This window comes from Mobula hypostoma, chromosome 26, assembly GCF_963921235.1.
Source record: "Mobula hypostoma chromosome 26, sMobHyp1.1, whole genome shotgun sequence".
In the NCBI taxonomy this organism is placed as follows: domain Eukaryota; kingdom Metazoa; phylum Chordata; class Chondrichthyes; order Myliobatiformes; family Myliobatidae; genus Mobula; species Mobula hypostoma.
Window position 1 is genome coordinate 796,862 of NC_086122.1, and position 27,839 is coordinate 824,700.

A 27,839-nucleotide genomic window follows, 5' to 3' on the forward strand; every position below is an offset into this window, starting at 1 on the left:
TCTGTCCTGGGACCCCTACTCTTTGTGATTTTAATAAATGACCTGGATGAAAAAGTGAAGGGATAGGTTAGTAAATTTGCTGATGACACAAAGGTTGGAGGTGTTATGAATAGTGTGGAGGGCTGTCAGAGGTTACCATGGACATTGATAAGATACAAAACTGGGCTGAGAAGTGGCAGATGGAGTTCAACCCAGATATGTTTCTATGTTTCTATGTTTCTATAAGTGTGAGGTGGTTCATTTTGATTAGTCAAATATGATGGCAGAATATAGCATGAATGGTAAGACTGTTGGCAGTGTGGAGGATGAGAAGGATCTTGAGTTCCAAGTCCATAGGACGCTCAAAGCTGTTATGCAGGTTGACTCTATGGTTAAGAAGGCATACGGTGCATTGGCCTTCATCAGTCGTGGGAATGAGTTTAGGAGCCGAGAGGTAATGTTGCAGCTATATAGGACCCTGGTCAGACTCCACTTGGAGTACCATGCTCAATTCTGGTTGCCTCACTACAGAAAGGATTTGGAAACCATAGAAAGAATGCAGAGGAGATTTACAAGGATGTTGCCTGGATTGGGGAGCATGCCTTATGAGAATAGGTTGAGTGAACTTGGCCTTTCATCCTTGGAGAGACGGAGGATGAGAGGTGACCTGATAGAGGTGTACAAGATAATGAGAGGCATTGATCATGTGGATAGTCAGAGGCTTTTCCCCAGGGCTGAAATGGCTAGCATGAGAGGGCATAGTTTTAAGGTGCTTGGAAGCAGGTACAGAGGAGATGTCAGGGATAAGTTTTTTATGCAGAGAGTGGTGAGTGCGTGGAATGGGCTGCCGGTGGCGGTGGTGGAAGCGGAAATGATAGTGTCTTTTAAGAGATTCATGAATGGCTACATGGAGCTTAGAAAATTGAGGGCTATGGGTAAGCCTTGGTAGTTTTAAGGTAAGGACATGTTCGGCACAGTTCTGTGGGTTGAAGGGCCTGTATTTTGCTGTATATTTTCTGTGTTTCTATGTTTTTTTTAAGTTGTATTGGACATATTGAACAGGTTGGGACTTCTTACATTGGAGTGTAAGAGGATAAAAGGTAATCTTAGAGGTATGTAAAATCGTGAACCATAGCCCTTCAAAACCCTCCATCCATGTACTTACCCCAGCTTCTCTTAAGTATTGAAAAATGAAGAGACAGATTTATTAGGAATAGGGCAACCATTTCACCCAGAGTATGGACAGTATATGGAATAAACTGCCAAAAGAGGTAGTTGGGCAGGTAGGTTAACAATATATGGAAGCCACTTGGACAGGTACATAGTAGGTGATATGGGGCAAATTCAGGCTAGGGGTCTATGAGCCAGTCCTTATGTAGAGAACCAAAATGGAGAAAGTCAGCAACTTTAATCCCCCTGACATTACATGGAGCTCTGCTACAAGAGATCAGCATCCATCATTAAACACCCCCAGGCCATGTCCTCCGCCTGCTTCTACCACTGGGCAGAAGAAAAGCCTACTGTTCCACACCACCAAGTTCAGGAGCAGTTAACATATCTCTTTTCAGCTATCAGGCCCAGCTGTGTATTTAATATTTCAGTATTAGTTGAGTAATATTGTAAATATGTTATTAGATTAAGCATTCCTTGTTTGTTTATGTAATTAATCATGGGTTATATTTAAAATACATGAATCGTATACATCATTCTACCACCACGTCCTAAGTGCATGCTTGATGAAGGTGAGAATGAAGTAGGCATGTTATCCCCGGCTCCATGTTTTTCATTCAATGGAGTTACCAAACTTAAGAGTGAAAATGAGAAAGTTTTAAAACAATCCGAGACAACTACCTGTCTGTTCATTGGAAGGAGAGAGAGACAGACATGTTCAATTAAAAAAACAACACAACGTGTGGTTCTTCTCAAGTGGACAGAGATGGTCTTAAAAAAGACAGAAAATGGACAAAATTAACAGGTTCATAAACAGTGAGTACTGGGTAATAATAATAATTTAAAAAGCAGAAATGGCTGGATACATCAGAAAGATGGGCATGTTTAATTGCACAACAGTTAACTGGTTGAATTGAGCAGTATACTAAAACAAATGGAATGGCTGATGAGAAACAAATGCCAGTTTTGCTCAGTGTAATTGGTGGAACAGAAAACAGGTTGTTTAGAAGTTTGACTGCTTCAACTAAACCAGCTGAAATGAGTTTTGCTGATATCATTAAGGTAATGCAGGACTGAAATGATTGTTGATTGTAGAATACTTTCTGTTTCATAAGTGCAATACAAAGGAAAGGGAGCCTATTTAAGCTTATGTGGATGAACTGAAGAAGTTATCTGAGCATTACCGCTTCAGTAATGGGCTTAATGATGCACTGAGAGACCCTTTCATTTGTGGAATCTTACAAGAACGCATTCAAAAACACCTCACTTTTGAAAGAGCAGTTGAACTCACTGTGCCGATGGAAACATCAGCCAGAGATGCAATTGAGTTGCAGTCAGGAATGAGAGTCAGCATGAACAAAATTGCAGAGTCCAAAAAGAAATCTGCCATGGGATTTGATCTTTTTAAGCAGCCTCATGTATGGCACCTCGTCAAATGCCTTCTGAAAATCCAAGTAAATGAAGTCCACTGCTTGTACTTTGTCCACCTTGCTTGTTACTTCGTTGAAGAACTCTAACAGATTTGTCAGGCAAGATTTCTCTTTACTGAAAATATGCTGACTTTGACTTATTTTATCATTAGTCTCCAAGTACCCAAAAACCTCATTTTTAATAATGGACTCCAAAACTTTCCCAACCATGGAGATTGTGCTAACTGGCCTTTCTTTTCCCTTCCTCGCTTCTTTCAAAAGCTTTCAAAAGTACTTTTAATGTCAATGAAATGCACACTATATACCAATATACCTCCTGAAATGCTCTTTCTTTGCATTTATCTATGAAAACAGAGGAGTGCCCCCAAAGAATGACTGACAGTTAAATGTTAGAACCTCCCAGCTCCTCCCAGATCCACCCTCCCACGTGTAAGCAGTAGCAAAGCACAATTCCCCTTTCCCCCACCAGCAAAAAAAAAGCATTGGCACCCCTCACCAAGCACTCAAGCGTGCAGCAAAGCATCAATAAAGACACAGCCTTGCAGTACCCCAAAGACGACTTGTTCACCCGGTATGTGACATCACACAGACTCTCTCTCCTTAATAAGGGAGAAACAGGTGTCTCTGTTTCACAGCCAGAAGGGAGACAGAACAAACAACTCGCTGATTTATGATGTTAAAAGTCCGTTGCGTTGCTTTTTCTGAACTCTGTGCCCAAAGATCTTGGGTCTCCCACGACGCGTTGATTTCCTGGTGGGACACCGACCTTCGGTCCAGCAGTCTCCATAAGACCACAGTCCATAAGATACAGGAACAGAAGTAGGCCATTAGGACCATCAAGTCTGCCCCGCCATTCGAGAATGGGCTGATCCAATTCTCTCAGTCATCCCCACACCCCTGCTTGTCATAAGGGGGTGGCAGGGAACGGACCCAAGTGCAAGACACAGACACTGAAGTACTAGAGACAGGACTAGGATACAGGGTGAGGGCAAGGACATGGACATGAAAACCGGGAACCCGGAACAGGACTGGACAAAGGCGCTAGGAGCTAGGGCTTGGACTCTGAGCCAGAGACTGGACAAGGACCCAGTACCTGGGTCTTGGCACTGGCTTGGACCCCAGAACTAGGCAAGGATGTGACTTGGCTGGCAGGCAGGATGAGGCTGGAGTCTTCAGACTTGAGGCGAGGCTTGGGACCAGAGACCAGAGGCAAAGCTTGGGACCAGAGACCAGAGGCGAGGCTTGGGACCAGAGTCCAGAGGCGAGACTGGAGACCAGAGACCAGAGGCAAGGCTGGAGACCAGAGACTTGAGACGAGACTAGAGACTTGGGGCTTGAGGCTTGAGGCTTGAAGCTTGGGGGCTTGGGGTGAGGCTCGAGGCTTGGGGGTTTGAAGCTTGGCTTGGGGCAAGGCTCAGTTGGAGAGTTGAGGCGAGGTGAGGCTAGAGACTTGAGGTCTTGCAGCTCCTCCTGGGCAGGGCGCGGATCTCCACCCGACGGAGGCAAGGGACAGGAAGGGACAGAACCCACCGCAGGGTAACGGCAATCTGGCCTGGCTTACCCGATGGAGGCAAGGGACAGAACCAACTGTAGGGTAACGGCAAGGCGGCCTGACTTACCCGACGGAGGCAAGGGACATGAAGGGACATAGATACAGGGTGGCTCCAAGACAAGACTACAGGCGAGGCGAGAGTTACCAGCAAGACAAGGCAAGGCTTCAGGCAATGTGAGGCGAGACAAGAATTTCAGGCAAGGCGAGAGTTACCGGCAAGCCAACGCAAGACTTCAGGCGAGGAAACAGAAGGCAGGGGAAGGGATACAAGGAGTAAGGACAAGAACAATCCAGCAGCCGCACCCTGGTGTCTGGAGGTATTTATGCAGCCAGCCCCAACGAGAATCAGCTGCCTCAATTAGTGCTCAACAGGAACAGAAACAGGGTAGACAGGAAAACCTGGAGCAAGAGTCGATGGACCGGACCGTGAACTGGAATGCGGACTTCACGGACCAGACCATGACACTGCTTTCTCCCCACACCCTTTGGTGCCCTGGCTAATCAAGAACCTGTCTATCTCTACCTTAAATTTACCCAATGACTTGGACTCCCCAGCCATTCATGGCAACAAATTCCACAGATTTACCACCCTCAGACTAAAGTAATTTCTCCGCATCTCAGTTCTAAAAGGACGTCCTTCAATCCTGAAGTCATGCACTGTTGTCCTAGAAGTCCCTACCATGGGAAGTAACTTTACCATATCTAATCTGTTCAGGTCCTTTAACATTCAGAATGTTTCTATGAGATCCCCCCTCATTCTCCTGAACTCCAGGAATACAGCCCAAGAGCTGCCAGACGTTTGTCATATGGTAACCTTTTCATTCCTGGAATCATTCTCGTGAATCTTCTCTGAACCCTCTACAATGTCAGTATATCCTTTCTAAAATAAGGAGCCCAAAACTGCACAAAATACTCCAAGTGTGGTCTCACGAGTTCCTTATAGAGCCTCAACATCACATACCTGCTTTTATATTCTATACTTTTAGAAATGAATGTTGACATTACATTTGCTTTCTTCACCACTGACTCAACCTGGAGGGTAACCTCAAGGGTATCCTGCACAAGGACTCCCAAGTCCCTTTGCATCTCTGAATTTTGAATTCTCTCCCCATCTTAATAATAGTTTGCCTGTTTATTTCTTCCACCAAAGTGTGTGACTATACACTTTGCAACATTGTCTCTCATTTACCACTTCTTTGCCCATTTCCCTAAACTATCTAAATCTGTTTTCTCAACACTACCCACTCCTCCACCGATCTTTGTATCGTCGGCAAATTTAGCCACAAATCTATTAATCCCATTGATATACATCGTGAAAAACAGTGGCCCTTTGGAACATCACTGGTAACCGGCAGCCAGTCAGAATAGGATCCTTTTATTCCCACTCTCCGTTTTCTGCCGATCATCCAATGCCCCACCCATGCTAGTAACTTTCCTGTAATTCCATGGGCTCTTATCTTGCTAAGCAGCCTCACGTGCGGCACCTTGTCAAAGGCCTTCTGAAAATCCAAGTACACCACATCCACTGCATTTCCTTCATCTACCCTGCTTGTAATTTGCCCAAAAAATTGCAGTAGGTTTGTTAGGCAGGTTTTTCCTTTCAGGAAACCATGCTGGCTTTGGCCTATCTTGTCATGTGCCTCCAGGTACTCTGTAATCTCGTCCCTACCATCGATTCCAACAACTTTCCGACCACTGATGTCAGACTAACAGGTCTATAGCCTCCTTTCTGCTGCCTCCCACCCTTCCTAAGTAGCGGAGTAACACTTGCAATTTTCCAGTCATGCAATACAATGCCAGAATCTTCGCTTCCCTTATGGTCACTCACTTACCTCATTCCTCCATCCTTGGGGTGACCAACTCCCTGTAGCTCCTGTCGATCTCCTGCTCACTTTCCCTAATAAGCTGTAGGTCATCAAGCTGCATCTCCAGATCCCTAACACGGTCTCCCAGGAACTGCTTCTCGGTGCACCTGGCGCAGATGTGGCCATCTGGGAGACTGGAAGATTCCCAGGATTCCTATATCCGACATCCAGAGCAAAATACTAACCCTACAGACGTGCTCTCTATTCCTCCAAAAATGCAAGGAAAAAAACGAAGTCCACTCACTCACTTACCTTGCCAAAGCCTGAAAGAGCCGCAGCCCTCCGCTCTGGATCAGACCGCTCCAATGATGACCTCTCCTTTGATGAAGGATTAGCTGGGCAGTGTCTCCTTTTCATGCCAGATCCTTCCCTGCTCTCCAGCTCATGATTGGTGAGCTGGTTATAGCTGAGTTCCCACGATGCTCTCCCTTTTAAACTTTGCTCCACCTCCTCCGTCGTGGCTCTGCAACTCATGACTGGTCTGCCCATGATGCAGAGGGACTTTGGAGTCACTGTGCAGAACACCCTGAAGGGTAACTTGCAGGTTGATTCAGTGGTGAGGAGGGCAAGTGCCATGTTGGCATTCATTTCAAAAGGTTGAGAATACAAGAGCAAGGATGTGATGCTGAGGCTTTATAAGGCACTGGTGAGGCCTCACCTTGAGTATTGTGATCTGCTTTGGGTCCCCCATCTTATAAAAGATGTGCTGGCATTGGAGAGGGCCCAGAGGAGGTCCCGAAGCAAGATTCCAGGAATGAAACGATTATCGTATGAGGAACGTTTGATGGCTCTGGGTCTGTACTCGCTGGAATTCAGAAGGACGAGCGGGTGATCTTATTGAAATCTTCCGTATGTTGAAAGGACTAGACAGAGTAGATGTGGAAAGGATGTTTCCCATGGTGGGAGGATCTAGGCCAAGAGGGCACAGACTCAGGATAGAGGGGCGTCCATTCAAGGCAGAGATGCAGAGAAATTTCTTCATCCGGAGGGTGATAAATTTGTGGAATTTGTTGCCATATGCAGCTGTGGGGGCCAGGTCATTGGGTGTATTTAAGGCAGGGATTAATAGGTTCTTGATTGGACATGTCATCAAAAGTTACAGGCAGAAGGCCAGGAACTGGGCTTGAGGAAGAGATAAAAAAAAGGATCAGCCATGATCGAATGGCAGAACAGACTCATTGGGCCAGATAGCTTAATTCTGCTCCTAAGTCTTATGGTCTTATGGAAATATCTAGCAACAGAATGTGTGCATTGAAGGTGAGAGGGAAGTAGGTTCAAGGGGGATATGAGGGTTAAGGTTTTCACTCAGAGAGTCATGGATGCCAGGAATGTACTGCCTGGCTTTTAGAGACATTTAGATAGGTAGAAACAGAGAAAAACTACAGTACAATACAGGACCTTCGGCCCACAATGCTGTTTCGAACATGTACTTACTTTAGAAATTACCTAGGGTTACCCATAGCCCTCTGTTCTTCTGAGCTTCATATAACTGTCCAGGAGTCTCTTAAAAGACCCTATCGTATCCACCTCCACCACCATCGCCGGCAACCCATTCCACACACTCACCAATCTTGGCATAAAAAACACCTGTGAAATCTCCTATATACCTACTTCCAACATTACCTCTCGGCTCCTAAACTCAATCCTACGATTGATGAAAGCCAATGCACCGTATGCTTTCTCAACTACAGAGTCAACCTGCGTAGCAGCTTTGAGTGTCCTATGGACTCAGACCCCAAGATCCCTCTGATCCTCCACACTGCCAAGAGTCTTACCATTAATACTATATTCTGCCATCATATTTGACCTACCAAAATGAATCACCTCACACTTATCTGGGTTGAACTCCATCTGCCACTTCTCAGCCCAGTTTTGCACCCTATCAATGTCCCGCTGTAACCTCTGACAGCCCTCCACACTATCCACAACACCTCCAACCTTTGTGTCATCAGCAAGTTTACTAACCCATCCCTCCACTTCTTCATCCAGGTCATTTATAAACATCAAGAAGAGTAGGGGTCCTAGAACAGATCCCTAAGGCACACCACAGGTGACCGATGTGTATGCAGAATATGACCCGTCTACAACCACTCTTTGTCTGCTGTGGGCAAGCCAGTTTTGGATTAACAAAACAATTTGCCCTTTGATCCCATGCCTCCTTGCTTTCTCAATAAGCCTTGCATGGAGTACCTTCTCAAATGCCTTGCTGAAATCCATTTACACTACATCTACTGCTCTACCTTCATCAATGTGTTTAGTCACATCCTCAAAAGGTTCAATCAGGCTCATAAGGCACGACCTGCCTTCACCAAGCCATGTTAACTATTCCTAATCATATTATGCCTCTCCAAATGTTCATAAATCCGGGCTCTCAGGATCTTCTCCATCAGCTGACCAACCACTGAAGTAAGACTCACTGGTCTATAATTTCCTGGGCTATCTCTACTCCTTTTCTTGAATAAGGGAACAACATCCGTAACCCTCCAATACTCTGGAACCTCTCCCATCCCCTTTGATGATGCAAAGATCATCACCAGAGGCTCAGCAATTTCCTCCCTCACCTCCCACAGTATCCTGGGGTACATCTCGTCCTGTCTCGGTGACTTATCCAACTTGATGCTCTTCTGTCCACTGTAAGTCATCTCTACAATCACCAAAATCCTTTTCCGTAGTGAATACTGAAGCAAAGTACTTAATAAGTACCTTTGCTATCTCCTCCGGTTCTGTATACACTTTTCCACTGTCACACTTGATTGGTCCTACCCACTCACGTCTTACCCTCTTGCTCTTCACATACCCATAGAAGGCCTTCAGGTTTTCCTTAATCCTCCACGCCAAGGCGTTCTCATGGCCCCTTCTGCCTCTCCTAATTTCTTAAGCTCCTTCCTGCTAGCCTTATAATCTTCTAGATCTCTATCATTACCTAGCTTTTTGAACTTTTCATAACCTCTTCTTTTCTTCTTGACTAGTTTTACAACAGCCTTTGTACACCACGGTTCCTGTACCTTACCATTGTTTCCCTGTCTCATTGGAACATACCTATGCAGAACTACACGCAAATATCCCCTGAATATTTGCCACATGTCTTCCATACATTTCCCTGAGAACATCTGTTTCCAATTTATGCTTCCATAGAACCACAGAACCATAGAACATTACAGCACAGAAAAAGGCTTTTGGCCCTTCTTGGCTGTGCTGAACTATTTTTCTGTCTCGTCCCACTGACCTACACCTGGACCATAACTCTCCATACACCTCTCATCCATGTACCTGTCCAAGTTTTTCTGAAATGTTAAAAGTGAGCCTGCAAGTTTCTGCCTGATAGCCTCATATTTCCCTTTACTCCAATTAAACGCTTTCCTAACTTGTCTATTCCTATCTCCCTCCATTGCTATGGTAAAGGGGATAGAATTGTGATCACCATCTCCAAAATGCTCTCCCACTGAGAGACCTGACACCTAACCAGGTTCATTTCCCAATACCAGATCAAGTGCAGTTTCTCTTCTTGTAGGCTTATCTACATATTGTGTCAGGAAACCTTCCTGAACACACCTAACAACTCCACCCCATCTAAACCCTTCGCTCTAGGGACATGCCGATCAATACTTGGGAAATTAAAATCTCTCACCATGACAACCCCGTTATTATTACACTTTTCCAGAATCTGTCTCACTATCTGCTCCTCCATGTCCCTGTTACTATTGGGAGGTCTGTAAAAAACACCCAGTAGAGTTATTGACCCCTTCCTGTTCCTAACTTCCATCCACAGAGACTCTACAGACAATCCCTCCATTTCTTCCTCATTTTCTGCAGCTGTGACACTGTCTCTGAGTAACAGTGCCACACCCCCACTCCTTTTACCTCCCTCCCTGTCCTTTCTGAAACATCTAAAGTCTGGCACTTGAAGTAACCATTCCTGCCCCTGAGCCATCCAAGTCTCTGTAATGGCCACAACATCATAGCTCCAAGTACTGATCCACACTCTAAGCTCATCCACTTTGTTCATAATACTCCTCGCATTAAAATAGACACATCTCAAACCATCGGTCTGAGCGTGTCCCTTCTCTATCACCTGCCTATCATCCCTCTCGCACTCACTACAAGCTTTCTCTATCTGTGAGCCAACTGCCTCTTCCTCCGTCTCTTCAGTTCGGTTCCCACCCCCCATCAATTCTACTTTAAACCCTCCCCAATAGCCTTTGCAAACCTCCCCGCCATAATATTGTTCGCCCTGGGATTCAAATGCAACCTGTCCTTTTTGTACAGGTCACTGCTGCCCCAAAAGAGGTCCCAATAATCCAGAAATCTGAATCCCTGTCCCTTGCTCCAATCCCTCAGCCCCGCATTTATCCTCCACCTCATTCTACTCCTATACTCACTGTCACGTGGCACAGGTAGTAATCCTGAGATTACTATCTTTCTGGTCCTGTTTCTCATCTTTGCTTCCTAACTCCCTGTAGTCTTCTTTCAGGACCTCCTCCCTTTTCCTGTCTATGTCGTTGATACTAATATGTACCATGACCTCTGGCTGTTCTCCTTCTTACTTCAGGATATCTTTGTCGCGATCAGAAACATCCCAGACCCTGGCACCTGGGAGGCAAACTACCATCCGTGTTTCTTTCCTGCATCACAGAATCGCCTGTCTGACCCCCTAACTTTGAGTCCCCTATCACTGCTGCCATCCTCTTCCTTTCCCTACCCTTCTGAGCCACAGGGCCAGACTCTGTGCCAGAGGCGCGGACACTGTTGCTTCCCCCAGGTAGGCCGTCCCCCCCAACAGTACTCAAACAGGAGTAGTTATTATCAGGGGGTACAGTCACAGGGTACAGTTACAGTCTCTAGCCTCTGACTCCTGCCCTTCCCTCTCCTGACTGTTACCCACTTATCTGTTTCCCGAGGCCCCGGCGTGACCACCTGCCTATAGCTCCTCTCTGTCACCTGCTCACTCTCCCTGACCAGACAAAGGTCATCGAGCTGCATCTCCAGTTCCCCAACGCATTCTCTAAGGAGCTGCAGCTCGATGCACTTGACGCAAATGTGGCCATCCAGGAGGCTGGGAGTCTCCCGGACTTCCCACATCTGACACCGAGCACAGAACACCGGCTTTACACATATGCTTCCTGTCTGTATTCTACACAGGTAACCTACCTCACCTCGACCCGTTATCATTGAAGCCCCATTGAACCAAAACATTCTGCTCTGTCTCCCTCTAGTCTCACTGGCTGACGGCCACCAGCTTGCGCAGTCGTGCCCCGATCAAACCGCTGAAGAAATAGTGTTGGGTGTATTCGATTTGTTTTTTAGCTGATTAGGCACAACATTGTGGGCCAAATGGCCGGTTCCTGTGCTGTACTTTTCTATGTTCTATGTTTAATTGCAATTTGATCAGGCTGCCAGAAAAAGCCAAGAGCCTGATAAAGTTCCTTTTTAAATTTTAAATGTTTGTAGCCTCCTCTCTTGATTTGGTCAGCCTGCTGGATTGTACAACCTATCAACTCACTTTCAAAGACTCTTTACAATTCATGTTTGTATTGTTATTTCTTTATTTGCACAGTTTATCGTCTTGTACACGTTAGTTGTTTTTCACTATAATCTTGTAAAATTGATTATATTTCTTCTTTCCCTGCAAATGCTTGCAAGAAAACAAATGTCATGGTAGTATACTAAAAGCTTTTTCAAGTATATAAAGAGTAAGAGACAAGTGAGAGTAGATATAGGACCGATAGAAAATGATGCTGGAGAAATTGTAATGGGAGATAAGGAGATGGCGGAAGAACTGAACAAGTATTTTGCATCAGTCTTCACTGTGGAAGACATCAGCAGTATACCGGACACTCAAGGGTGGCAAGGAAGAGAAGTGTGCGCAGTCACAATTACGACAGAGAAAGTACTCGGGAAGCTGAATAGTCTAAAGGTAGATAAATCTCCTGGACCAGATGGAATGCACCCTCGTGTTCTGAAGGAAGTATCTGTGGAGATTGTGGAGGCATTAGTGATGATCTTTCAAAAGTCGACAGATTCTGGCATGGTTCCGGAAGACTGGAAGATTGCAAATGTCACTCCGCTATTTCAGAAGGGGGCAAGGAAGCAAAAAGGAAATTATAGACCTGTTAGCTTGACATTGGTGGTTGGGAAGTGGTTGGGAAGTTGTTGGAGTCGATTGTGAAGGCTGAGGTAACAGAGTACCTGGAGGCATATGAGAAGATAGGCAGAACTCAGCATGGATTCCTTAAAGGAAAATCCTGCCTGACAAACGTATTGCAATTTTTTGAGGAAATTACAAGTAGACTGGACAAGGGAGATGTTGTGTATTTGGATTTTCAGAAGGCCTTTGACAAGGTGCCACACATGAGGCTGCTAAACAAGATAAGAGCCCATGGAATTACGGGAAGTTACATAAGTGGATAGAGCGTTGGCAGGAAATGGAGAGTGGGAATAAAGGGATCCCATTCTGGGTTGGCTGCCAGTTACCAGTGGTGTTCCACAGGGGTCCGTGTTGGGGCCGCTTCTTTTTACGTTGTATATCAACGATTTGGATTATGGAATAGATGGCTTTGTGGCTAAGTTTGCTGACGATACGAAGATAGGTGGAGGAGCCAGTAGTGCTGAGGAAACAGTCTTTTTCCTCAGATTAGGAGATTGGGAGAATGGGCAAAGAAATGGCAAATGAAATATAATGTTGGAAAGTGTATGGTTATGCACTTTGGTAGAAGAAATAAACGGGCAGACTATTATTTAAATGGGGAGAGAATTCAAAGTTCTGAGATGCAATGGGACTTGGGAGTCCTCGTACAGGATACCCTTAAGGTTAACCTCCAGGTTGAGTCAGTAGTGAAGAAGGCAAATGCAATGTTGGCATTCATTTCTAGAGGAATTAGAGTATAGGAGCAGGGATGTGATGTTGAGGCTCTATAAGGCACTGGTGAGACCTCACTTGGAGTACTGTGGGCAGTTTTGGTCTCCTTATTTAAGAAAGGATGTGCTGACGTTGGAGAGGGTACAGAGAAGATTCACTAGAATGATTCGGGAATGAGAGGGTTAACATATGAGGAACGTTTGACCGCTCTCGGACTGTATTCCTTGGAGTTTAGAAGAATGAGGGGAGACCTCATAGAATCATTTCGAATGTTGAAAGGCATGGACAGAGTGGATGTGGCAAAGTTGTTTCCCCTGGTGGGGGAGTCCAGTACGAGAGGGCATGACTTAAGGATTGAAGGGCGCCCATTCAGAACAGAAATGTGAAGAAATTTTTTTAGCCAGAGGGTGGTAAATCTGTGGAATTTGTTGCCACAGGCAGCAGTGGAGGCCAAGTCATTGAGTGTATTTAAGGCAGAGATTGATAGGTATCTGAGTAGCCAGAGCATCAAAGGTTATGGTGAGAAGGCGGAGGAGTGGGACTAAATGGGAGAATGGATCAGCTCATGATAAAAAGGCGGAGCAGACTTGATGGGCCGAATGGCTGACTTCTGCTCCTTTGTCTTATGGTCTATATGGTAACATATACATACCTTGGTAACAAATTTACTTTGAATTTGAGCATACGTAACCAATTAATTGAATGCTGGATAGGCAACAGAGCACCGACATCAGCTTCACTAACCACAGTGGCATTTTGATGAATATGACAAAATATTAGCTCAAAAGTGCACACTGTCCCATTGTCAATTGTATCTCCTGTTTTCTTTCAGAACAGTGTCGTTTCTTGCTTTTCCATATTGAATATAGTTCAACTATGCTGACAATATGTGGCTGCCTGATTACAGCAGGCATTTCCCACCAGGTAAAAGGAGCTGGCAAATCACAGTGGGAAGAGGTTCAGAGGTGAGCTGCCAAGTTTGTCTCCAGCTGATCACAACAGTTCAACCTTTACTTATTGAAGCACAAATCAAATTGCTTTAATTTTAGACATTATACTTGATATTTGGTTGAATTTTAGAAAAAGAATTAACACAAGTTTGAAACTGGACTGAGGCAATCCTGAATTCAGCTGGAAAAATTAATGATGAGCTATTATGCTCACAGGCTGAATCTCATAAACATTGATTAGGGCAGTTCAAACAGGCATTTCACTTTAATAGTCACATCAGAACGGATTAATGGATTAAAAACAGCAATTTATTCCATTACATTTAACCATCCCCATCTGAGGAAAAAGACTAACTGGTTTTTAAGCTATTTGATGATATAATTTCCTGTACAAAGAATAATGAGTCTATCTCTAGCATGGTCTCTTCCATTTTCTAATTTGAATTTCAGATGCCTTGATGCACCATCTGCCCTCAGAATCCATTACCAACTCACTGAGCACGATATACTAAAATATGCTTAAATATTGATGCATTCTGTTATTTTGTGACCATATTCTCTCAGTTTTAAATATTACATTGCCCTAAAAATATCCCTTTTGTAAATAGCTTCACTTTTGATTGGATACATTCTGATGGTACAGAGTAGCAGAAGAAGTAGGAATTCTGTATGGAGATACTTAACTCCTTGTGGGATGGCCTGACAATAATTTATAGGGAATCCATAGTGTGGCAAATCACACTCGAGTTATACAGCCTGAAATCAGGACGTTTGGCCCAATATGACCATGCATCCAAGATTCTCATTAAGCTTGACCTAATTTGGCCCATATCCCTCAAAACCTTCCTATCCATGAACTTATGCAAATGTCTTTAAAATGGTGTAATTGTACCCACCTTAACCACTACCTCCACATTACCACCTCTCCTCGTGTGAAAAAGTTGACCCTCATGTTGCTTTAAAAATGTTTCTCTCTCATCTTAAGGATACTCCCTAGATTTAAATTCCCTTTCCCTTGGAAATAAAGGTTGTGCATTCATCCTTCCTCTGCCCCTCAGGATTTCATGCACTTCTATAAATTCACTTTTCCATCTCCCATGCTCCAAGGGATAAAAATTTTTACCTGCCCAGCCTTGCCCTATACTCCAGTCCCTTAATTCTTGGCACCATTCAAAGAAATCCCTTTTCTGAACTTTTTCCATCTTAATGATTTCCTTCTTTTAACAGTGTGATAACAAAGCAGATGCAGCCTCATTAATACAACTTCACTGTAATAGCCCAATTCCAATACTCAGTGACCTGACTGACGATGGCCCGTGTGCCAGCCTCCTCCACCATCTGTCTATCTGCGAGTAAAAGCATTTCCCAAAATGTTACAGCCTAGACTGTTTATTCCCTGATCACTACTCAATGAACACTAAAAGTGGGTAATTCATGAACAAGAGGAGTTGAAGAGCCAGAAGCAGAAGAGACCTGTTGGCCTCGTGAACTGTTTCAGTATCAGTAAAATCACCGCTGAATCTTGCTCTCAGCACCACCCAACCCTTTTCTGTACTGCTCCATATCCTTCGGTTCCAATAATCTTTCCCTGAGTATATCCAATGACCTGCTACAAAGCTCTGTGGGTGGGAAATTCAGACCGGATTGATGGGAAGTACAGGGCTGCAGGAGGTATAGCCACTGCCTCACAAACTCAGTGCACTGTGTAATGATCTGATCTGTATGAGCAGCATACAAGACAAGCTTTTCACTCTACCTTGGTACAAGTGACAATAATAAATTAATTTTAATTCCAATTCCAGCAGGCTAGTTGTGGTTCTGACCTTGGTGCTGTCTGTCTGTCTGTATCTTGTTTTACGGCGGTTGGCATCCAGCTTAATGGTGCATTACCACCACCCTCTGCTCCAGAATGTGCACTAGACATACATTCTAAATCCCTTCACACACACACACACACACACACATATATACAAACCTACACTTCACCCTTCCATCTTTGACCATCCTAGTATCCTATTCCTGTTTATTCATCATATTCTATAAAAAACCCCTGTACCCCTTAAAAACGTTAAAAATACCCGGACTTGTGCTCTCTCACACAGGCCCAGCAACCCTTTTAATGTGAATTCCTGCATCCCCAACTCCCTTAATTTATTTCTCATCACCTCTCTCTATATCCCATACTTCCTGCAACTCAGAACTACATGTTCTACTGACTCCTCTTCCTGACATTCCTCACACAATCCTGTCTGGTGTTTCCCTATCATTTTCAATGTTTTGTTTAATGCACAATGCCCCAGCCTTAACCTAGTCCACACAGTCTCCTCTCTTCTGTTTCCATTACCTACCCTAGTACCTGCAACACTCTTTTGTATTTGATATAAATGCCTCCCTTTCCCCTCCCTGTCCCATCTTTCTTGCCACATTTGGTTGACTTTTCCCAGATTACACACTTAACCTTTGCTTTACTGATACTAATGTGCATTTCCACATTTTCTTTCTTTAACGCCCTCTTTGCCAACTCATCCACCCTCTCATTCCCCTTCACCCCTACATGTGCTGGAACCCATAGAAATTTTACCTGACCTCCCTGATTTGCAATTCTTGTAACTAACTGAAGGACTTCATAAAGTACATTTTGCTGACTGTTTGTGTGAAAAGACCTTAAACTTGCTAGAACTGAGGATGAATCTGAACATATCAATGCTTTGGATGGTCTGGCTTTCTGCACCCATTGCAACGCAACCAACACTGCCAGCATCTCCACTGTAAACACCCCTAACTTATTAGATGTTCTTCTGCTGATTCCAATTTCTTTTGCTGGTATTACCACCGCAAACCCTGTCACTCCTGTTTCAGGCTCCTTCGCACCATCCATATAAATGTGAGTATAATCACCATACTTTTCCATCACATGACAGTTAAATACATTTACCAAATCTGTTTTATATCTTTCTTTCCTTTTTACCTCTAAAAAATGCCAGTCTATGTCAGGCCATACAAGCTTCCATGGAGCTACAACCGAATAAACTACTGAAGGACTTATCCTCAGATCAAACACTCCACATTCTTTCGCGATATCATTCACTACCCGACTAAAGGTATCCCTCTGAAACCTCCCATTTTCCCAGCACTCCTGCAACACTCCTTTAGTAGGGTGAGAATCATTGTGCCCCTGCAAGTTAGCCCAGTAGTTTGCCATCAGTTGCATCCTTCTTAGTTCCAAAGGCATTATTCCCATTTCTACCTGTAGGGCTGACACTGGTGACGTTTTAAAAGCCCCACTGCACTCTCTCAAGGCCTGAGCCTGAATCACATCCAGTTTCCTTATAAGAGACCTAGCTGCTGATCCATATACTATATTTCCATAATCCAATACAGATCTTACTAAAGCCACATACATTCTCTTCAAAGCTGAACAACTTGCTCCCCATTCCCTACCAGTCAAACATCTCATCACATTTATTACTTTTTTACGTTTCTCCTCAACTTTCCTGATATGGTCTGCCCATGTGAATCGTGAATCAAATATAACTCCCAGAACTTTAAATGATGCAACCTTTTCTAATTCAACCCCATACATCCTTAACTTCTTCCCTACCTCAACCCTTTTCCTGGTAAAAAATACAGTTTGAGTTTTGTCTACTGAAAATCTACATTCCCAATCATAACCCCACTCCACCACTTCATCAATTGCTTCTTGTAGTTTCCTGATTATATGGTCCATGTTCCTGCCTCTTTTCCACAAGGCCCCATCATCCGCAAACAGTGACCTACCAATATCCACTGGTACCTTTGTGAAGACATCATTGATCATAATGATGAAAAGTAACGGGCTAATCACACTACCTTGAGGTGTACCATTTTCCACTATGTACTGTTTTGATAATTCTGATCCAATCCGAACTTGAATTTTTCTACCAAACAAAAAATCTTTAATCCAATTAAAAACTCTTCCACCAACCCCCATCTTGTGCAGTTTAATTAATAATCCTTCCTTCCACATCATATCATAGGCTTTTTCAATGTCAAAGAACACTGCCACTACTGACTCTCTATTTGCCTGGGCCTTCCTTATTTCAGTCTCTAACATAATCACTGAGTCCATGGAATTCCTTCCCTTTCTAAAACCACTCTGATAACTTGCCAGCATTCCCCTTTTCTCAAGCTCATATGATAACCTTTCTGTTATCATCCTTTCCATTATCTTACATATACTTGATGTTAATGCAATTGGTCTGTAGCTAGTGGGTTTTGACAGATCCTTGCAAGGCTTCCTTATTGGAATTACCACTGCTTCTTTCCATGCACTTGGTAATCTTCCCTCCTCCCACACTCTGTTATAAAAATGCAGCAACTTCAAGAGCGCTCCTTCTCCTAGATTTTTTAGCATCACAGAGCATATCAGATCTTTCCCTGGGGAGGTTGGTCTCAATCTCTTTATTGCTCTCACCATTTCTGCTAATGTAAATGGATCATCAATTATATCATCTGTTCCTTCCCTCCTGCTTAACACACCTGGGTGTTGGCTCATTATTCTTTCCCTTCTTCTTCTCCCTTCTTCAGACAAATTTTCTGAACTGTGTATCAGTACAAATGACTTGGCCATGACCTCAGCCTTATCCCTACTGGAGACTGCAGTTTCCTCCTCAGATATCATTACTGGATATTCCCATTCCCTTCTATCTCCTCCCATCCTCTTAATCATTCCCCATATCTCTCCCACAGGTGTTGTTCTTCCTACCTTGTCGCAAAAACTCCTCCAACTTGCCCTTTTAGCTTGACGTATAGTTCTTCTCACCACTGCCTGTGCTTTCTTATATTGAACCAAATGCTGCATATTATGGGTTCTTTTAACTAGCCTGAATGCTCTATTTCTGTTTTTTACAGCCTGACAACATTCCTCTGTCCACCATGGTACCAGTTTTCTATTCATCCTATTTTTACTCCTAGGTATAGATCCTTCTGCTGCCATGATAATTGCTGAAGTCACCTGACTGTTTAATTCACCTACATTTCCAGAAATATCAATCTTTGTCAACCCTTCTTCACTCAACTTCTGGAACTTACCCCAATCAGCTTTTTCAAACACCCACTTTGGGGTTCCGCCACCTGGTCTTACTTCAACTCTTTCACCCACTGAACACAAAACTGGGTAGTGATCACTGCCTACTGTTGAAGCAGTCCAAACTCCCCAGTTACTAACGCCAGCCAAGGTATTAGACACTAACGTAATATCTAACACTGACTCAGTTCCTGTTGTTATATCTATCCTTGTGCCGCTACCATCATTCATACACACCAAATCCCTTTCTTCCATCAAATCTTCAATTACCTTTCCATTTGGATCTGTAATCTGATCCCCCCATATTGTGCTATGAGCATTGAAATCTGCACACCACACTACTTTATGTCTGTTTTGTCCTTGTATCTTTAATAGGCTGTCCAAATCCAACCTTTTACATGGATTGTAGTAGTTAATTATAACCACTCCCTCCCCTCTCTCCCACACTTCCACCACTATGTATTCCTGATCATCTCCTTTTTCCATTACCCTATATGGTATACCTTGCTTGATTAACATAGCACAACCCCCTCCTCCCCCTAGATTTCTATCTTTCCTTATCATTGTATACCCATATACCACAAAGTCTAAATTTGGTTTCAACCAAGTTTCCTGAATACACACTACATCCGGTTTTACAACCATTTCTTTAATAAAGTGCTTGAATTCCTGGCTATTGGCCAGTAAGCTCCTTGCATTCCATTGTAAAAGAATCACCATAATTAGTATTAACCAACACATGACACTTCCTGGCTTGAGTGATTAGACCTTGGTGCTGTCAGTGCAGAGTTATTTTCTCACCATGAGATACGTTCATTGGCTGATGTGTTCATTGGCTGATATGTTCATTGGCTGATACGTTCATTGCCTGATACGTTCATTGCCTGATGTGTTCATTGGCTGATATGTTCATTGCCTGATGTATTCATTGGCTGATATGTTCAGTGGGTAAGAGGCACATGTTAAGCAAATCAAAGGGGAGTTGAGGGGCAGGTGAGAGAGAATAAGTTGCAGAGGTACTGGGGAAGGGAACTTCGAAAAATCAGCTTTCTGTGTTGGGAACTGGTATGGGTGTGGTGGACCCAGCACCCGCTTTCTGTTTGCTACATTGTAAACAATGTTCTGTGTGAAGGTTAATTCAGGCTCCGACTGAAGTTTTATCCTCCAGTGCCAGATGAGCCCCCTGGGGGAAACATCCTCTCAGAATTCTCATCAACCTCTCAGTAGTGCCTCCAGTGCAAGTACATCCAATCTTAAATGATAATTTACTTTGTCATTCGACCTGCTAAGCTGGCACTGCTGACATCTCAGAGTGCCCAGAGGCAGGGTAACAGGAATCAGGCATCTCCGCTGGGCTGAGAAGGCAGTAAATTTATGACAGGTCAGCAGGCAGACAAAAGACCAAAAGCAGAGCTGGATTCCAAAGAGACCTTGAAATTGGGAAAAAGGTGAGTGCATTATAGAAAGCAGAAGGCACAGTGGTGAACAAGAGATGTGTGAGGACGTGGCAGATCCCAGGACCCTGAGAGGGTTGCAGGCAGAGGCGAGGTGGGAATGAGATTTTGGATTGACAGATTTGGGGGAGCAGGATCAGTCAGCAGCAAATCAGCAACCTGCAGGTAAGTGGGAAGTCAGAAACATAGAAAACCGACAGCACAGTACAGCCCTTCAGCCCACAAAGCTCTGCCGAACATGTCCCTACCTGAGAAATTACCCAGGGTTACCCATAGCCCTCGATTCTTCTGAGCTCCGTGTATCTACCCAGGAGTCTCTTAAAAGACCCCATCATTTTCACCTCCTCCACCGTCACCGGCAGCCCATTCCATGCACTCACCACTCTCTGCGTAAAACACTTACCCCTGACTTCTCCTCTGTACCTACTTCCAAGCACCTTAAAACTATGCACTCCTGTGCTAGCCATTTCAGCCCTGGGAAAAAGCCTCTGACTATCCACACGATCAATGCCTCTCATCTTCTTATACACCTCTATTAGGTCACCTCTCATCCTCTGTCACTCCAAGGATGAAAGGCCAAGTTCATGCAACCTGTTCTCATAAGGCATGCTCCCCAATCCAGGCAACATCCTTGTAAATCTCCTCTGCACTCTTTTTATGGTTTCCACATCCTTCCTACAGTGAGGCGACTAATAACCAGTTAGGACACGTGCTGCAGAGCTTTAGAAGATTTACATCTTGAATCATTTTGCCCAAACACGATTCAATGTCCAGTGTAAATTCTGTAAGTCTGTATTGGTTAGTTACAATTCTCAGTGTTGCCTGACCTGTGCAATGGGGCATGATGCGTTGGGCAGCACCACATTGTGCGACAGGTACTCACTTCAGGTCAGTGCTGTACTCAACCCTGAAACACTCAGTGAACAAAAGGACAGTTAAAAAACCACCAGGCCTCTTCAACCTCCCCTGCCATTTAATGTGATCATGGCTGCTCTGTACTGACCTCAACTGCTTAGATAAGACTGCAGTTAATTAAAATCTTCTCAGACAGGCTCTCAGGATCAAGGATAATTGGCTTCTGTTCTAGATCTAGGGGTTTGGAAATGGTTAATGACACCAGAATGGGAATTGCAGACATATGATATGTGCTGGACACGAGCTGGCTGAGGGTAGCTAGCACTACAATGAGCCCAGTAGAGGGCACTGACACTTGTTCACATATTTCGGTGAATCTGGAGAATGTTATGAAGGTAAAGATGGTGATATCGTTGAGTCACTCGATATGCTTGCGCCAGGCAGTGAACACCACAGAAACATCTACATGAACAGTAGTCACTGCCATCTGGTAGGTTTACAGTTGTTACAAGGTCTGAGATCATGACCTACACCCTTCTCTTCAGCTGAACAAAGGCAGAGATTGTGCTTTGCAGGTCACCGCAAATTTAATGAAGGTGTCTGCTTCCTTCCAATTAGCAGCTGTTGATAGTTCAGTGTTGGTATCCATATAACATAACATACTGTAATTTTTCATAAATTATGTAATATAATAAAGCCAAACCATTCAATTAGAATCTAGGTTTTAAATTCAGATGGATATTCATGATATTTGTTTAAACTTTATTTGGTTTCCTGTTTGTTAAGCAGTCCAGCATGTCTTTTATTTCCACCGTAACCTCTGAAAAACCTTAATTACGTTGTGGCCTACAGTTCACTCTGAAAGAATGAATCTATGTTAATACATGCTACATACACAGAATTAATATATGCAGTGTGTGTTAATTACTGTACAGTGCAGCTTAAAATATGTAAACGAGGGATTTATTGTTGTATGCAGCAGTATTTTTCTGGCTATATAATTATTTCATCTCCATGAGGTTGTGTTGCTGTGAATTCCCAATGTACCTACTGACTTGGATGAATAATGAGCCCAAGCTGGACTCAGACCCTTTGGAACAATGCGATGCAAGAAGTGTTTGTACGCCAGAGATACTTTGTTCAATAAATTTCTCCCAGGTTGCTACTTTATTCCTTACAAAATATTATCAGCACATATTTAAAATAATTATGGTCAATAAGGTATTATCTCGGAAGGATAAATGCTTTCAATTTACCCAGCTGTGTTGTAAACGGACTGGTTGCCCGAGGTTAATTTTTGGGATTTTCTACTTTCAGCTTCCAGCACCTGCTTCCCCTTGGTTGTAAATTAGCCTCTAACAAAATATTTACGTCTGTAAATTGCTTGCAGTTACCATTACACAGGCAGCTGTGGTGGAAGGTTCTGCTGAAATCAATTAAGCAGCATTAACTGATGGATTGCAGGTCTGCTAATACAGTCAGGTCACAACTGACATGGGACTGACAGAAGGACATTTCTCATTGCGGATGTGGGGAAATCTTCTGTGCGACTATTGGTTTCTCTTCAATTCTTAATAGTTGGCACAGAGGAGATTTCAAGTGATTAACTGTCATCAGTCCTTATTAATATAGAGTAGTACATAAGCTTTCTTGCAATACTGGTATGTGTTTAGAGAGAGAAAAAAACTTTGAAATGTTTTGTGCAGATTAGGTTTTAGTGCAGCCTGGCAGGAACAATGGGTACTGCCAATCTAACTTTCAGCATTCTTGCCACAAACTAAGCAGTTACTGAAGTGGAAAGTAGTTAAGAGTGCCGAGCAAACTGCTGTGAGTTCGATGAACCATGATAGAGAGCAGAAAACGAAAGCACATCATGCATCCAAAATATTTCTCAGATGTTGGTTATACAACAGGTTATAACCCAGTGCTCTGTTTTCTCCTCACTTTCCCAATCTTCTTCCTTCTTCTGCAAAGAATTTGGAGTGGTTGGTGTAGAGTTTTATTCAGGTTGTCATCTTCCTGTGTGCATATAAGACCATAAGATATAGGAGCAAAATTAGGTCATTTGCCCCATCGAGTTTGCTCCACCATCCAATCATGGCTGATGCTTTTTTTCATAGAAACATAGGAACATAGAAAACTTACAGCACAATACAGGCCATTTAGCCCACAACGCTATGCTGAACATGTACTTATTTAGAAATTACCTCGTGTTACCCATAGCCCGATGTTTCTCTAAGCTCCGTGCTTCCTCTCCATCCCCATTTCCTGGCCTTCTCCCCATAAACTTTGATGTCAATTCACCACCCTCTGGTTACAGAAATTTCTCCACATCTCTGTTTGAATGGACATCTCTCTATTCTGAGGCCGTGCCCTCTTGTCCTGGACTCTCCCACCATGGGAAACATCTTTTCCACATCTACTTCGTCTAGTTCTTTCAACATGTGAAAGGTTTCAACAAGATTCCACATCATCCTTCTAAATTCCAGCCTGAATAGACCCAGAGCAATCAAATGTTCCTCATTTGATAACCCTTTCATGAAGGGATGGAGCCAAGAGCTGGACAGGTGATTGGCAAGGGGGATATGAGAGGATCATGGGACGGATGGGAGGCCCAGGGAGAAAGAAAGGGAGAGGGGGGGAAGCCCAGAGGATGGGCAAGGGGTATATTCAGAGGGACAGAGGGAGAAAAAGGAGAGTGAGAGAAAGAATGTGTGTATAAAAATAAATAACGGATGGGGTACGAGGGGGAGGTGGGGCATTAGCAGAAGCTTGAGAAGTCAATGTTCATGCCATCAGGTTGGAGGCTACTCAGACGGAATATAAGGTGTTGTTCCTCCAACCTGAGTGTGGCTTCATCTTTACAGTAGAGGAGGCCGTGAATAGACAAATCAGAATGGGAATGGGACGTGGAATTAAAATGTGTGGCCACTGGGAGATCCTGCTTTCTCTGGCTGACAGAGCATAGGTGTACAGCGAAATGGTCTCCCAACCTGCCTCCTCTACTGTAAAGATGAAGCCACACTCAGGTTGGAGGAACAACACCTTATATTCCGTCTGGGTAGCCTCCAACCTGATGGCATGAACATCGACTTCTCTAACTTCCGCTAATGCCCCTCCTCCCCCTTGTACCCCATCTGTTATTTATTTACATTTTATTATTATTAATTTTTTTCTCTCTCTCCTTTTTCTCCTTCTGTTGCTCTCACTATACCCCTTGCCCATCCTCTGGGTTCCTCTCCCCCTTTTCCTTCTCCCTGGGCCTCCTGTCCCATGATCCTCTCATATCCCTTTTGCCAATCACCTGTCCAGCTCTTGGATCCATCCCTCCCCCTCCTGTCTTCTCCTATCATTTCGGATCTCCCCTTCCCCCTCCCACTTTCAAATCTCTTACTCACTCTTCCTTCAGTTAGTCCTGACGAAGGGTCTCGGTCTGAAACGTTGACTGTAGCTCTTCCTAGAGATGCTGCCTGGCCTGCTGCGTTCACCAGCAACTTATATGTGTGTTGCTTGAAATTCCAGAATCTGCAGAGTTCCTCGTGTTTGCAAATTGAAGTAAAGAACAGATTTCAAAGTCTAGAAATAGAATCTATTGAAGGTGATAGCAATCATGTAGAAATGAAATTTAACTCTCTGAAGGATGCCTTGGTAGAATCAACAGTCAGTGATTCCTAAAAAAGAAAAAAGCACAAAGAATAAATGGATGACAGATGAAATCAAAAATCTAATGGAAAAAAGGAGACAGAAGAAAGCAAATCCTATAGAATATAAGTCCTTAGATAAAAAAGTTAAAAGCTTATGTCAAAAAGTCAAAGTAGAATAGTTAAACCAGGAATGTGAGCAAATAGAAATCCCTATTACTGATCCAAAAAGGCTACATCAACAAATCAAGAATATCACTGGTAAAAAGCTCCTCTGTTCTTCAGGTGGATGTTTGAAAGCAAAAGATGGTACCATTATCATGGAAAAAGATGAGATTATGAACAAATGGACTGAGTATATTCAGGAATTGTTTGAAGACGATCGAGGCGAAAAACCAGAAATTAAGAAAAACATTGAAGGTCCAAGTATTTTAAAATCTGGAAGTCGTAATGCAATAAGTAAAATGAAGAAACGAAAGGCAGCAGGTCCTGATGAATTAGTAATAGAACAAATTATCACCCTTGAAGATTATGGAATTGAAAAACTTACTGATTTAATCAATGACATTTATGAGACTGGAATAATAACAGAAGAGATGAAAAAAATCAGTATTTATCACCCTTCCTAAGAAACCTGGAGCAATATAATGTGAATTACATAGGACCATAAGTTTAATGAGTCATATCACCAAGATACTTCTAAGAATTTTGATGACAAGAGCTAAAAATAAGATACAAGCTGAAATGGGTAAATAACAATGTGGTTTTGTGAAAGACAAAGGTACAAGAAGCACAATATTGATGTTAAGCACACTATCAGAATGAGCTATTCAAGTGCAAAAAGACTTGTTTGTTTGTTTCATCGACTACACAAAAGCATTTGATAAAGTGAAACACAATAAGTTATTTGAAATAGAAACATAGAAACATAGAAAATAGGTGCAGGAGTAGGCCATTCGGCCCTTCGAGCCTGCACCGCCATTTATTATGATCATGGCTGATCATCCAACTCAGAACCCAGCCTTCCCTCCATACCCCCTGACCCCTGTAGCCACAAGGGCCATATCTAACTTCCTTTTAAACATAGCTAATGAACTGGCCTCAACAGTTTGCTGTGGCAGAGAATTCCACAGATTCACCACTCTCTGTGTGAAGAAGTTTTTCCTAACCTCGGTCCTAAAAGGCTTCCCCTCTATCCTCAAACTGTGACCCCTCGTTCTAGACCTCCCCAACATCGGGAACAATCTTCTCGCATCTAGCCTGTCCAATCCCTTTAGGATCTTATACGTTTCAATCAGATCCCCCCTCAATCTTCTAAATTCCAACGAGTACAAGCCCAGTTCATCCAGTCTTTCTTCATATGAAAGACCTGCCATCCCAGGAATCAATCTGGTGAACCTTCTTTGTACTCCCTCTATGGCAAAGATGTCTTTCCTCAGATTAGGGGACCAAAACTGCACACAATACTCCAGGTGTGGTCTCACCAAGGCCTTGTACAACTGCAGTAGTACCTCCCTGCTCCTGTACTCGAATCCTCTCGCTATAAATGCCAGCATACCGTTCGCCTTTTTCACCGCCTGCTGTACCTGCATGCCCACTTTCAATGACTGGTGTATAATGACACCCAGGTCTCGTTGCACCTCCCCTTTTCCTAATCGGCCACCATTCAGATAATAATCTGTTTTCCTATTTTTGCCACCAAAGTGGATAACTTCACATGTACTGGGAACAAACTGCCGCTGTAAGAATAGATGGAGAAGTGAGTCAGTTTATGAAAATCAAGAGAAGCATTAGACAAAGGATGTGTTTTCTCCCCTGATTTATTTAATGTGTACAGTGAAACAATATTGTAAAAAATAAGAGACATCTTGGGAATCAAAGTTGGTGGTGAAAACATCAATAATTTCAGATATGCAGATGACACTGTGTTAATTGCAAGTACGGAGGAAGAACTACAAAACTTAATTGATATAATTGTTGAAGAAAGTGCAAAAATGGGTCTATCTGTCAATTGCAAAAATACAGAATGTATGGTGATATCCAAAAAGAAGGAGAATCCTATCTGCAGACTGAGAATAAAAGGGGAAGACATAAAACAAGTACAGAACTTTTGCTACTTAGGAAGCTGGATGAGATCAGATGGCAGGTGCGACTTGGACATCAAAAGAAGAATAGGGATGGCAAAAGACACCTTTACAAGAATGAAGAGTATACTGACCAATACTGAACTAGACATGACAACGTGGCTCAGAGTACTGAAATGTTACATTAACCAGTTATGTTATATGGCTCAGAATGTTGTGCAATATCTAGTAACATAAGGAAACGAATTGTAGCAGTAGAGATGTGTTTGAGGAGGATGCAAAGAATATCATGGACAAAACAAATATCTAACGAAGATGTCATGAACAGAGCAAACACAAAAAGAGAAATAACGTATGAAATCATGAAAAGGCAATGTAACTTCATTGGACATGTGATTAGGAAAGAGGAGTTAGAATGCACGGTAATTATGGGAAAGATTGAAGGGAAGAAAGCAAGAGGAAGGCAAAGACAAATGATGATGGAGACAGCAGCCATAGAACCAGAAATGAATACCAATGAATTGATCCACTTGACCCGAAACAGGAGTGTGTGGGCCATGGCAGTCAAAGCTCAAACTGGGCACAGCACCTGATGACAATGATGGTGAGGCCTCACCAGTGCCCTATAAAACCTCCGCATCACATCGCTGCTCTTTTATTCTAGACCACTTGAAATGAATACTAACATTGCATTTGCCTTCCTCATGCTATTTTACTAAGCTCCATGTACCTCTCCAGGAGCATCTTAAAAGACCCTATTGTATCTGCTTCCAGCACAGTCACCAGAGGCCATTCCACGCACTCACCACTCTCTGCGTCAAAAACTTACCCTGGACCTCCCTCTGTACCTACTTCCAAGCTCCTTAAAACTATACCCTCTTGAGTTAGCCATTTTAACCCTCAGAAACAGCCTCTGGCTCTCCACACAATCAATGCCT